Below are 14,993 nucleotides of genomic sequence, written 5' to 3'. Positions count from 1 at the left end.
AATGTTACTAATGTTAAGTTTGAACTTTTGCACCTGCTCATTGCTTTCAGTTTAGCTAAAATCGTTTTTTCTGCAATTTCGCGCGTTTTTTGGGGCGCGAATCCGTGCGAGATCGATTTCGGAAGCCGCGAATACGTGCGAATACAAAATTGTTTTTGTTGCGACGTGTATGTTCGCGTGATCTTGCGCGTGTTCGCGAGGCGCTTCTAGCTATACGTTTGCCAAGTTACCCTATCGGTCGTACACGGGCGCGGCCATCTTGTTGGCGTGACGTAATTCCGTTTCCGCCCGCTATGTGTAATCTCGCAAAGTTTTGCTGCTCGCTAGTACAATTTCGCGCGTACTCGCAAGGAAAATCTCGCGCGAACTTACCCACGCGGTCGTGAACGGGCGCGGCCATCTTGTTTCTCATTCATTGCTATGGTTCTGGGCATGCTTTCTCTATCCTCTCTCAATCTCTGCCATCCTTTGCTTGTTTGAAGTTTTTTTGATCTAATTTTACTTATTATCTATCCCTCTATTTTTCTACCTCTATATTTTTGTGTTTTCTGCAGCTTTTAGTTACTTTTAAACTACTTTTTTAAACTCTTTTCTTTTCTTCTTCACTATTCTATTTCTTCTTTATCATTTAAGTTTATTTCTGCCCAGACCATGGTAAAGGGAGCCGGGAAGCACCCTGAGAAGGGGAAGGGTCCCGCACCCCGTGCCCGGCTCCCGTGCGGGCGTTTAAGGGGGAGCAAGTGGTCCCGAGGGAGATCTTCAGCGCGGAGGAAGTGGCAGCACTGATCTTCCACGTCCAGCGCCGCCTCCCCAAGACGATCCTGGGAGGCGGCAAGATCGCGACCGGCTATGGCATCCGGGAGCGTCGCAAGCGGTGGGAGAAGGTGTGCCGGGCCATGTACAAGATCTCTAGGGTCCGGCGCACATATAACCAGGCCACCCACCGCTGGACCGATGTCATGGACCGGGAGCGGGACTTGCTGGATGCGCTCGGCGTAGAGGTCCCCGGGCTTGGTGAGTAGTAGTAGTAGTACATTTACTACTCTGTTTTATCCTGCTCTGTTATTTGCAAATCTTTGTTCTTTACCAAGAGCAATAATGCTGCCGATTACATTGAGGTAAATTATATTTCAAAATCTTCTATGCATTTCAGGTGCACTGCTCTCCTTCTCAGTAGCCTTGCTTGCTACTATGCTTCTTTGTTTTGTATGTTGTGTTCAGAAGCATTTCATTGGCCTGAGAAATTATGTATGAGTGTACTGTAAAGAAAAGAACTGCGTAATGCTAGACAGTAAGGGTCATATTTTCAATTACCGGCGCATCCCTGCAAAGTAGCAGGGATGCGGCAGTAATTGTGTGCCATGCCACCACCACCCATTGGCCCAAAACGTCACAGAAGCCTTACGCATCTGTGCCGTAAAGGCAGCGCATTGCTGGAGTTGCGTGGCAACGATGGCGCAGCTCCAGCAATGCTCTGGGGTACCCTATCTCCCCAATGCTGCATCAAGCCGTACGTCGGCTTCAAGCGCGCAGGGTTTGAGTCATGCATCATTGTCCTAAAAGTGACTGATTGACATCTTGTAGATTTCCCTCAGCCACTTTTAGGATTCGTTCCTGCGCAGGTACGCCCTCCCTTGCGCCGGAACGCCCCCTGATGGCGCAGGGCTTTACAACGTGATGCATCGCCCATATGCCCATATGTGTTTTTTTTTTTAATATATACGCCGCACCAACACCATGGCGAGTCTTTTGTTCTGCCGCTGCGTCAGAAAAGGCACGCAACAATGGAGGAAAATCAGCCGCAACTTCCGCAAGGGACTTCTAAATCAGCCCCAACAGACTGAAGTCCAGTCCTTCCTTTAGACAGTCACATGGCTATAAGAAGAAATAGTGGCGGTGGTGGCGGGTGGATTGATAGTTTGAGTATTCACTGATCTGCAAGCAGGATGGACTTTGTCTGTCACGTTTTGCGCACTGCTGCCTGCAGTGCCAGGCCTAGGCAAACCTCTTTAGTAGTCTGTTTATTGAGTTACATAGGAACTTTCTAAGTCAACGTTCCGCAAATCAGGCAATACGAATAACGTAGTATACCACATGAGATAGATCCCGTGGAATAGTTGTCTATCTATTTGCTATTTTTCCAAAATATGTTGTTATTGTTCTTTTGAAATGTTTGATTTGGTTGAAAAATCTCATCCATGTTTTCTGGTTTTTCTTTCTTTCATGTTGTACATCAGCTCCCCCCAAGGGCAAGAGGACACAGGAGGAGGGTGCTGAGGATGCAGGCCAGGATCGGGCAGGCGAGGGCTCCTTTGCTGGCCCCAGTAAGTTTACATTTTAATAAACAGTACCTATTTTTTCCTAGCGTTCCTCATTCGATTTTTTCTAAATCGTCTTTGATCTTCTTGTAGACTGGATATACATTCTTATCCTGCCTCGAATATGACTCCCTGTGGTATTACTAGACTATTCTTATTAGTCTGTCTGTGTAGCTAACTAAGATTGGACATTTGGCAATTCCATTGGACTCCCATTATATTCAGCAATACCTCTATGCACTGTCTCCTTACTGACTAGATAGTGTGGCAGAGTCATTCAGCTCCCGAAGTCACCGATTATAGATCCCCAATGATCTCTAGATTATCGTACGCAGGACAAGAGAGTAGTACGGAGTCACAGCACAGTCAAGAAGTGTCAGAGGCACTCATGCTTGCAAAAATTCCAAAACCTTTAGCTCATCCACTCTAGTCTAGAGGAACAAAAACCACAGAGTCTATTTAAGTTTAAAAGCTTTATTAAAAGTAAACACATTTATTAAAATCTACTTTGTCATAAAACTATTTAACTGTAAACGGAAAAGTGGTTAGTGCTGACGATTAATTGGACACATTTCTTGTGGTCGAGCCGAACTCTCACCTGGTTTGAACTTGATCCTGGTCGTGTTCTTAGGACTCAGGAGTCAAGCTTCTGTCTGTTAGGAGAAAAAGTGGTGCGTGTTAAAAATCAAAAGCAAGCATTCATCAGTTGTGCATAAAAGTGCAGCAAGACAACAGCCTTCCCTGGAAAATGGGAAATTTTTACTATGGAGTAGACAGTCACAAATTATTACATTGTATTCTGTTTTTTTAACATTTCTCCTAGACCAAATATTATATAGTAGTGAGTGGTGTATTCTAACATTCTTAAATGTACTTTGTAGGTGTAACATCTGGTGACGGGGCCAGCGTGGAGGTGGCTGTGTTGGACCAGGACTCGGAGGCCTCTGGGGAGGAGGCGGCGGTAGAAGAGCTGGCGGACGTTCCTGTGGGGGATCAAACGGTGGTGGCGGAAACAGGTAAGCTATATATTCCTTACTTATTGAGATTGAAGACTGCATAGTGTGCTTTCTGCACGGGTGTATTACAATTACAAATCAACCAGGTAGTAGCCTCCTCGAAATGTACTTCGACTTAGCTGTGAAGTTTTTGGTGAGAAGAATCCCAATAAGTTCTTAGACGAACGTGATGGATGGGATGAACGAAAAGCGAAAGAAGGGTGTAAGTAAGTGGGACGCGAACTTGTATGATGGCTGGCAAAGAATAACGATATGTGTTTGCTTGGCCCCCGAGGTGGCTGGGAAGGAAAGAATATGGTATGGTGCATGGCTGGGTCAATGATGAAGCAAGGATGGGTGGAAGGACAGCAGCCTGGGTGGGTGAAACAGAAACTGTATGTGTGCGTATACTTTGACTGAATGGATGCCTGGAGCATGGTATTCTCTGACTCTTAGATAGCACATGTGTATCTAGAGAGAGTAGATGGTCGCCAGGTGAAGTAAATGTTACCTTGAAGAGCATGTACCACCGCACCCGCACGTCCGTTCCAGTGCAGGGAAGGCAAGGAAAAGAAATTGTAAATGTGTCCAATACTACCATGAATAGTAGCAGTACTTTGTATTGCGTTTGCATTCACAGCATATATCTGGTTATTACGGTGGACACTCCGTACCTCTCTTAATAACTTTAGTTTACTTGTAGTACGTCATTCATGTGTGGGTGTATCACTGTTCACTCAATATTAAGCAAAGCACCTAAAGTCATCTCATCTGTCATTAAATACGTCCCATGTGAAGTGATAGATAATCAAATTAGTTAGCTTCTTCAGTTTCCTTTTCTAGTACTCATTTGCACTGTAGGGTGAAAGGTAAATTAATTAAGCAGTAGCCCTTGTAACAGAGTATTCTCAGTGCCACCCGTAATAGAAAAGTAATAGCTTCACCACCTGCATGTACTGGACCGGTACAGTAACGCAAGTCTGTCTCACTCATCATGGTGTGCAACTTTTTTTCTCGGGTGCAAGTTCACTGTGCTGTGTCCATGTCATTCTGCCGGCTTGCATAAGATAACGTACCCATTTCCCTAAACAAGAGAGAAGAAGAAGAATAAGACTGGTGTACTGTCATAGTCGACTGTAATGGAAGTCCATAGTGGTCGTAGAATTAGTTCATTAAACTACCACTACTGTTAGAGCAAGGATGCAGAAGTGGGAGGTTACATAGATACTGTCCTCAATAGTTATGTACTGTGCTTTCAATTTGCTACTTGTACTCTGTGACCCAACTTTCGGCTCAATCACTTTGTGTTATTAATAAGGAGCATTGGTTACAGACTATGTCTTTCTTTCTTCATATAGTTGCTCCTTCCAAATCAACAACAAGGAGGGAGCAGGCTAGATTGGCCCGGCAACGGAGGCTGGAGGCCACAGTCGCCGAATATCGGCGGCTGGTGGCCCTGGAGGAGGAGGAGGACACGCAGTCGAGCGGGGCAACATCCTCGACTGTGACCACTGCATCCTCCTCCGTGACTAAGCCAGCGGGACCGAGCCGGGCTAAGAAAGACGACCGCCACCGCCAAGCAACCGAAATACCAGCTGCCCCCCACAGGAGCTGCAAGGAACGCCAACGCCGCCTACGAGTCCGCATGTCCAACCTGGAGCAGGAGGTCCTGAGGTATAAGAACTTGGTTAAGGGCCTCCGCTCCGAGCTTGCCACCCTCCGCAAGGAGTATGATGCCCATGCCGCATCATGCACCAGCACCAGCACCCTCCAGTAGTGGAGTGTCCCTTGCCCTTTTTTTATAGACTTTTGGGGGGTGGGATTTGGGAGTTGGGATCGTTTTGGGACGTTTCAGAGACAATCGTTGGGGTTAGGGTGGGTGAGGGAGATTATTTTGTTAGGGCTAAATAAATATATTTTTCAACTTTATCTGACCATACCTGTTTTTTACTGCTTTTCAGTCTGGTGGGTGGGGGGCGGGGGTGTAACAGTAACTTTGTTTTCCTGAACAGTCGTAGGACTTTAGTAGTACAACCGTCAATCTCTTGTCTACTCCGAAATAATACTCCATTATACTACCTCCCACCAAACGCTTATCTTACCTGTAATTTGTGTTAGAAATTAGGGCTAGGCCCAGGGCTGGCTCCAGGTGAAATGGGGATTAACGTTGTCAATCCTGGGCGGGTGACATTTCCTCATTGCGGTGGTACTAGTGGTGTGACACAGTGGCAGTTGCATGCCTATGGAAAAAAAGAAAACGAAACCTTGTTTGTCCTCCTTACTGTAGCATTACAACGGTTACGGTACGATCGAGAAAATAGCAGGTGACAGTACACTAGAACAGTGCCATAATGTAGCCTAACAAATGGTAAAGTATTTGCTTGCAAGTATAACTAGTACTTGCGTTGAATTTATTTGACATTGGCTACTACTACTAGAAGATATAGTACTGAAGCTGAGTAAGTCTAGAAGATATCCTCGTATTCCTTCACCAGCCTGTTGCTGCTATGACCTTATCCTCCCCAGCAAGTGTGTGGAATTATTGATGTCATTTTAGTCAGACATCAAGCAAAACAACACAGCCCGGGGGAAGAGGGTTAGGGTTTGTAAAATGGATGGGAATGGGGGTTTCTTTTTGGGTAGGTTTTGTTGAGAGAAGAAAAAAAAAGCAGAGCATGGACAAACAATAATTGAAGATACAGACAATCTTTGGTTACAAACTAAAGGTAAGCACATGCAGTCACACTCATAGAATAAAAGACAACAATGGATACTGTATCTGTATTACGTATGTTGTTGGAGTTGTCCTGTTGAATTTGGTAAGTAAGTTGCATGCAGCAAACAATTCCTCTTATTGGCGGCACTCCTCCATTCCAGCTGACGCTTCGTCCATCAATGTGGTGACCACTGACAGAAGACACCCTGTCCACTGCCTGCCTGGCGGATGTTGACTGAAACCCGGCCTGTAATTATTGAACGGAAAACAGGAAGTGCTATTACAATACCACTGATAAATAAATAAAAGGTATGTACGCTGTGTGGTTCAAAAAGTGACACTTTGATTTCCCTAATAGACAGTACAATATTTTTGAAATTGCGTGCTCTGTCTGAGTCACCTTTTTAAGGATCAATAAGTATGGCCAAAATATTATAGCGGATCTTTCCCCTCAAGGTAGGTGTACTACTGTGTTTTAGAACAAAATTTGACCTTCCCAGCAATGCTCCCACCAAGACCCTTACTAAAGCCAGTCGCAAAAATGTAGAAGAACCCCAATCATATCTCCAAAAACGATGCCTAGCAGAAAAATGGTTACAAAACGTACTTTGAAAGTAACAGTAGGCCCAAATACAGACCGTGGATTGTATTCAAACCACTTGCAAGCAAGCAAAAGTATCCATAGCCAGCATCGCTCCAACAGTGCTCTACAACAACAGAACCGCGTTGCAATAGAACCCCCCGAAACACATGCAATCCTGCTGCTAGGGCTAACCCTAACGAACCCTAACTTACAAAAAGTGCCAAAACTGGTGTTTCCTTATGGATTTTGTCCAACAAACTTCTAGCCGGTATTAGACCTTCCCAGGAATGCCCCAGGCAAGACCCGCCAACCCACCCGCAAAAAAACACCCGACACAACACCCCCAAACAGCGAAAAAGCTAAATCTCATACTTACAATGTCTCTCGGCCTTCGGTCCAAACGCGGCGCTGTGCAGCTAGGTCGTCATCATCATCAATCATCATAACTCCTGTTTTCCACCACGGATTTCCTGAAAAGCAAATGCAATCAAGATTAGACTGTCGCAGCAGTGCTTCGACAGAGACCCCGGCCGCAACCCACCCACGAACAGCAGGAAGCCCCCCAAAACGCTACATTGAGCAAGATGTCAGAAGAAATAGCAAAAAAAAGGCTGTTCCTTATGGATTTTGTCCAAAACACTTCTATCCGGTATTAGACCTTCCCAGGAATGCCCCAGGCAAGACCCGCCAACCCACCCGCAAAAAAACACCCGACAACACCCCCAAACAGCGAAAAAGCTAAATCTCATACTTACAATGTCTCTCGGCCTTCGGGCCAAACGCGGCGCTGTGCAGCTAGGTCATCATCATCATCAATCATCATAACTCCTGTTTTCCACCACGGATTTCCTGAAAAGCAAATGCAATCAAGATTAGACTGTCACAGCAGTGCTTCGACAAGACAGAGACCCCAGCTGCAACCCACCCACGAACAGCAGGAAGCCCCCCAAAACGCTACATTGAGCAAGATGTCAGAAGAAATAGCAAAAAAAAGGCTGTTCCTTATGGATTTTGTCCAAAACACTTCTATCCGGTATTAGACCTTCCCAGGAATGCCCCAGGCAAGACCCGCCAACCCACCCGCAAAAAAACACCCAACAACACCCCCAAACAGCGAAAAAGCTAAATCTCATACTTACAATGTCTCTCGGCCTTCGGGCCAAACGCGGCGCTGTGCAGCTAGGTCATCATCATCATCAATCATCATAACTCCTGTTTTCCACCACGGATTTCCTGAAAAGCAAATGCAATCAAGATTAGACTGTCGCAGCAGTGCTTCGACAAGACAGAGACCCCGGCTGCAACCCACCAATGAACAGCAGGAAGCCCCCCAAAACGCTACATTGAGCAAGATTTCAGAAGAAATAGTAAAAAAAAGGCTGTTCCTTATGGATTTTGTCCAAAACACTTCTATCCGGTATTAGACCTTCCCAGGAATGCCCCAGGCAAGACCCGCCAACCCACCCGCAAAAAAGCACCCGACAACACCCCCAAACAGCGAAAAAGCAAAATCTCATACTTACAATATCTCTCGGCCTTCGGTCCAAATGCGGCGCTGTTCAGCTAGGTCATCATCATCAATCATCATAACTCCTGTTTTCCACCACGGATTTCCTGAAAAGCAAATGCAATCAAGATTAGAATGTCGCATCAGTGCTTCGACAGACACCAAAAATTACCCACAAACACCCGGAACCCCGCCAAAGAGCACCTCAAAGGCAAGCAAGTCAGCAAAAACGCCAAGAAATTTCCACCTCATATTTGGTCCAAAACACTTTTGTCCATTATTAGAGCTTCACAGCAATGGGCCCAAATCCGTCAACTGACCCGCAAAGAAGTACAACACCCCCACAAGTGCTGAGTCTTTCTTCATTGGGCGTAATCCAGCACTCTGCTTGGAGGGAAATCGCAGTCTGGAGGAGGAGGATAGAGGAGCATGTTCTTCAGAACTTGTGAACCTGAGGAATGTAGACTACGGCACCTTCAAATCAATAAGCAAACAAGTGAAGACAGTTCTGATGATGGTCTTGTTTTTGGGATTAGGTGATTAAAGTTTGAATTAAATTAACTGTGCAAAACAAAGAAAGAGAGACACAAAGCACACAGGAATAAAAGTGAATAAGGACGAAAAAGAAAGTTCTTGATTGATTGTCTCATTTTCAGGGCTCGGTGTCAGGGAATAAGAACAAGATTTCGTCATCATACTCTGCGAATTCAGGCTGGATGAGGTCAGTGACACCGAACAGAGAACAAATCCCCTCATCTACGTTGCCGTCCTCCTCGTCTTCATGCGGCGTGCTTTCTCGTACTTTGTAATCTGGTGGTATGAGGTGCTGATTCATCTTGATCATTGTCAGCCGCTCCACATTTTTGGGCGAGAGGCGGCTCCGTTTGGGAGTTACAATGCCACCAGCAGCACTGAAAACACGTTCAGAAGACACACTTGCGAGTGGGCAAGACAAATAGTTTATAGCCAGGTTGAAGAGCTGTGGCCACAATTGTTTTTTGCCATGCCAATACTGCAATGGCTCATCATTAAGAAAGACCACTGTTGAGTCATTCAGATAGTCCTGCACCATCGACTCAAGGTCAGCAACGGTTCCTCCACTTTGCTTACTTTTTGCTGTGGCTGTGACGTTTTTTCGAGAACCATACCCAAGCAAACTTAGCCAATCCACTACAACAGCCACTGTTTTTGTTGTGTGTGGTGCAGATGATCCAGTTGCCGGTGTCTTTAACGGCTGAGAGGTCACTTGTGCCCCAGCCACAGGTGCAGAAGTGGATTCTTGTGACTGGGGATGGCCTGCTGATGCTGATGCTGATGCTGATGTACTGGCTTCTCCTTCAATAACCTGCCGTTCTTTTTCAAACCTCTTGGCTGACCAGGCTAACCAATGTTTGTACTTTTGAACATCTGCATCAGCAAAAGGAAAGAATGCTTCGCCTGCCAGCGCCTTTTTGTAGCGTGGATCCAGAATAGTAGCACAAATGTAATGCTGATCTGACTTGATCTTTTGAAGACGTTCATCACCACGTAGGCGCTCTAATAATTTCTCAGACAAAATAAAATGGTCTTTTTTTTGTACATCTTTTTCAAACTCAGAAGACACCGCCATCAGTTGGTGCTCCAGCATGCACAACAATGGGATAGCTTTTCCCAAATTACAGTCCTCCTGGCTGACTGCACGCGTGAAGAACTCAAAAGGACGAAGCATGTCTGTCAGGCTTTTAACTATGTCCCATTGCGCCGCACTCATCCGCAGGTCCTCCTTCTGAGATGTACCCTCTGTGAAGAAATAGTGATCGAGTACCGTAGACTGCTCATACAGACGCTCAAGCATGTAGAAGGTTGAGTTCCAACGTGTTGCCACCTCCTGGATGAGTACTTTCACTGGCATTCCACGTTGAAATAGCAGTCTCCGCAGATGCTTCCGGGCCTTAAAAGAATGGCTGAAATGGTTGCACATTTTGCGGCAGGTGGCCATTACCTCGAACGCTGTACTGTCTTTATCACTCAAGAATTTTTGAACTACCAGGTTGATACAGTGCGCCAAACACGGCACTCTAACATGGTCACCCTTCTGCATGGCCTTTACTACATTGGCGCCATTATCCGTGGAAACATAACCAATCTTGAGTTTTAGGGGGGATAGCATTTTCAAGACCTTTTTGTTAAACTCTTCCAAAAGGTTTTCTGCTGTGTGACTTTTCTCCAAGCCAAACATGGCTAGTGTTGCATGCTTCCGAGCAGCTTTGAAAACTTTGTCCGGGTCAACACCTGCGTTTAGCTTTGCTAAAACACCTGAAAAAGAGACCCAGTGTCCAGTGATGCACATGTAATCAGCGCCTGCGCCACTGGTCCACATGTCTGTTGTCAGATGTATTGTGTGAACAGCACTCTTCTGCAAAGCTGCCCCAATCGCCTGCAGCACATCTTCATGTAGTGCTGGAACCGCAACTCTGGCAAAATAGAACCGGCTCGGAACCTTCCATTTAGGGCAGAGCGTTGCCACTAATTCAAGAAAACCTACCGCTTCTACAAAAGAAAAAGGTAGAAGGTCCACAGCTAGCATTTTAGCCAGCTTAGTGTTATACAGACGCGTCAGTGGGTGGTTGCGTTCATATGGCACGTCTGAAGTAAGCATTGTTCTAATGTTGCCCTGGACCAAGCATTTACGGGCTGATAATGACTTCGTTGACCCAATTTTGCTCGCTGGTGAACTTTTGTGCGTTGGTGTCTCACTCGCTCCAACACTCTTAGTGTGCCTCACATTGGGTGTGCTGCTGACAGGGGTACTGGGTGTAAGGGAAGTGTTTGACACGTCTTCTTCCTGCTCGTCATCATCAGATGAAACATCAACGTTTCCTTGAATTTGGCCTTTCTTGATCGCATCTAGGTGCGCAAACCATTTGACAGTGTGCTTTCTCTCAAGATGACCTCTCTGGCCGCCGGTACCATAGTTGGTACCTGACTTACCACGACTAACTGCAAGCTTACAAAGGGTACAAATGGCAAACTTTGGATTTTTTGGACAAACAGTAAAGAAGTCCCAAACTGGGGACTTGAAGTGTCTGTGGGACATGGAGGAGGCGGCGATACTGGTGGTGGTGGTCATGAAGCTAATGCCAGATGAAGTGGAGGATGTGGATTGCCCAACTTTTGTACGTTTTGCACTTTCACCGCCACTAATTAAGGTCGAGGTTGACGGAGGTCTCTTCTTGCCAGAAAGAAATATGGAAGCGGGACGAGTTGGTGTACTACTTAACTCCAATGATTGTGGTGTTTCCACTGCCTCCTCATCGACAACATCATCATCACGCTCAGCAGCTCTTCGGGCTAGGGTCAAAATGTCTGTTTGCTGCATGCCCGCTGGGGCTGCAGTGACCTTTATGATGACTGGGTCGTCGTTGGCAGAGTCTTCATCAGCAGCAGTATCCGCCACTTCTTGTTGAGACTCATCACACTCCATAACTCTGAGACTTTGGACGAGCTTCCTTTTACGCTTAACTACCTTTGTTTGTTCCCAAGTTTGATCCGTATCATCAGAAGGAGGTGTGCTTGAAGAGGATGTAGACACCACCCTTGATCTCTTCCTTGCTAGGGGTGTGGAAGACAATGAAGGATCATCAGGAGGAGTGGCTTCCTCAAATGATACCTCGCCTTGATTGTCGATTTCCTGATGTGCCCCTACTTCGGGAGGAACAACTATTGTGGGCACTTGTTGTGACCCTCCATGCACCTCTGCTTGCGCATCTCCTTGCGCTGCCTCTCCTTCCACATGTACTTGGGCTTGTACTTGCACATGTGATTGTTGTTGCGGCTGTGGTTGTTCAACACTCGTCAGATGAGCTACAACAACCTGTGTTGATTGAGGGACATTGCTGCTGCTTTCTTGCGATGAGCCAACATCACTGGTCGATGGTGATTGAAGAAGTATACTGGCTGCCTCTGCAGCACTCAAGGGCTTGGACTTAAGTTGGCGTGGTGGTGGTGGTGGCACTGAGCCCAATGGAGCGGGGGTGCTGCTGCCAGCTTGGTCCCCAGCAGATCCCGCTGCAGCTGCTGCAGGCATACTTTTTTTTTTACTCCCAAAAAAAGGGGCGGGCGGCACACCAGTGTCCTTGGTAACTTGCTTCTTCTGCTCCTTACTGGCACCTTTCTTGCTAGAGGAGCTACGGGTTACTTTTTTTGGGGCCATCTTCTTCAGAGCAGGTCAGCAGGCAGCAGTTGCACGAGTTGCAGAGGGTTCTGTGTCCAGACGTGACGTCGCGTGACGTTATGCTGCACACACCGCTGCAGGACTTCTTCCTGGCACTGGTGGTTCTATTGAGTCTTCTTGTGCACCTAAAAGCAATGGAAGACAGAGGAACATCAGTTCAGTTATACACCCCAAAAAATCGACAAAACACAGAAAAATGAGCACAATCCCATGCCATCCATGATGTTTACATTGAAGACACCCCACAGAAAGACTAGGGACATGCAAGTATGCAACACTCACTACCCCTGGGCATAAGGGATGAAAAGTAGGCAAAATAAGTGCAGGCCTCAGACACTGCCTCTCCTCAAAATGGCCCCCTTACACCCCAAGCACATGTTGCCTGTACCAGCCAGCACTCAAGATGGCCACCACCACCACCCACATGGCCAGTCCACATCAACAGTACACCCCCAAAAAACAGAAAAACAGCCAGAAATCACCACAATCCAATGCCATCCATGATGTTTACATCAAAGAGAGTGAGACCACACCACAGGCACACTCAGTCCATGCACCACCACCACCCCTGGGCAAGCAAAAGGCCACACCAGTAGCCCCCCAAAAACGACAAAAAACAATAAAATAAGCACAATCCCAGCCCATCCATGGCCTCAATTATGTTTAAATTCAAGAAGACACCCCACAGAAAGACTAGGCCCATGCAACACTCACCACCCCTGGGCAAAGGGCCACACCAGCAGGCCCAAAAAAACGACAAAAAACAATAAAATCTGCACAATCCCAGCCCATCCATGGCCTCAATGGTGTTTAAATTCAAGAAGACACCCCACAGAAAGACTAGGCCCATGCAACACTCACCACCCCTGGGCAAAGGGCCACACCAGCAGGCCCAAAAAAACGACAAAAAACAATAAAATCTGCACAATCCCAGCCCATCCATGGCCTCAATGGTGTTTAAATTCAAGAAGACACCCCTCAGAAACACTAGGCCCATGCAACACTCACTACCACTGGGCATAAGGGATGAAAAGTAGGCAAAATAAGTGCAGGCCTCAGACACTGCCTCTCCTCAAAATGGCCCCCTTACACCCCAAGCACATGTTGCCTGTACCAGCCAGCACTCAAGATGGCCACCACCACCACCCACATGGCCAGTCCACATCAACAGTACACCCCCAAAAAACAGAAAAACAGCCAGAAATCACCACAATCCAATGCCATCCATGATGTTTACATCAAAGAGAGTGAGACCACACCACAGGCACACTCAGTCCATGCACCACCACCACCCCTGGGCAAGCAAAAGGCCACACCAGCAGCCCCCCAAAAACGACAAAAAACAATAAAATAAGCACAATCCCAACCCATCCATGGCCTCAATTATGTTTAAATTCAAGAAGACACCCCACAGAAAGACTAGGCCCATGCAACACTCACCACCCCTGGGCAAAGGGCCACACCAGCAGGCCCAAAAAAACGACAAAAAACAATAAAATCTGCACAATCCCATCCCATCCATGGCCTCAATGGTGTTTAAATTCAAGAAGACACCCCTCAGAAACACTAGGCCCATGCAACACTCACTACCCCTGGGCATAAGGGATGAAAAGTAGGCAAAACAAGTGCAGGCCTCAGACACTGCCTCTCCTCAAAATGGCCCCCTTACACCCCAAGCACATGTTGCCTGTACCAGCCAGCACTCAAGATGGCCACCACCACCACCCACATGGCCAGTCCACATCAACAGTACACCCCCAAAAAACAGAAAAACAGCCAGAAATCACCACAATCCAATGCCATCCATGATGTTTACATCAAAGAGAGTGAGACCACACCACAGGCACACTCAGTCCATGCACCACCACCACCCCTGGGCAAGCAAAAGGCCACACCAGCAGCCCCCCAAAAACGACAAAAAACAATAAAATAAGCACAATCCCAGCCCATCCATGGCCTCAATTATGTTTAAATGCAAGAAGACACCCCACAGAAAGACTAGGCCCATGCAACACTCACTCACCACCCCTGGGCAAAGGGCCACACCAGCAGGCCCAAAAAAACGACAAAAAACAATAAAATCTGCACAATCCCAGCCCATCCATGGCCTCAATGGTGTTTAAATTCAACAAAACAGTTGTATCATGCACCCATAACCAACCCTGGTCCTACTGGATACTGTGGCTACCCACAATATAATTTATTTAATTTTCTGAAAAAGTTCAAAAATTGTACTTGCAGCAACTGTAATGCCCCAAACAAACTTACTTGTGAAAGTTGATTTCTAATCCAAAAGTGATCCAAAGACAGTCAAAAAGGCCTCAAATCCAAATATCCAGCAGCACCCACAAAAAGTAATCCTTCCAGCTCCAGATCCAAATGAAAGTGACCAGGAGATGGACAAAGCACTGGGAGGAGCCTGCTGGACAGGAACAGGAAGTTGGAGACTGTGGGGCACTTCCTTCCTCCCCCCCCCCCAAAATGGACTCCTTGCAAAAAAAAAGGCCATGCAAATGTCAACCTGAGGAGTGATTCTGATAAAAATCATAATTTTCTGAAGGTTTATCCTGTTTGCTGGTGATTTTCTTGTGCGAAATTGCAAAATCTCTATTTCGCAAGTGCGAGATTGTTCCTTTCCGCCGCAACTACGTGTTCGCAATT

The sequence above is a fragment of the Lissotriton helveticus genome, chromosome 12 (assembly GCF_964261635.1).
Source record: "Lissotriton helveticus chromosome 12, aLisHel1.1, whole genome shotgun sequence".
Taxonomy (NCBI): Eukaryota; Metazoa; Chordata; class Amphibia; order Caudata; family Salamandridae; genus Lissotriton; species Lissotriton helveticus.
The sequence above is the reverse complement of the archived record's forward strand: the minus strand, read 5'-3'. Positions refer to the sequence as shown.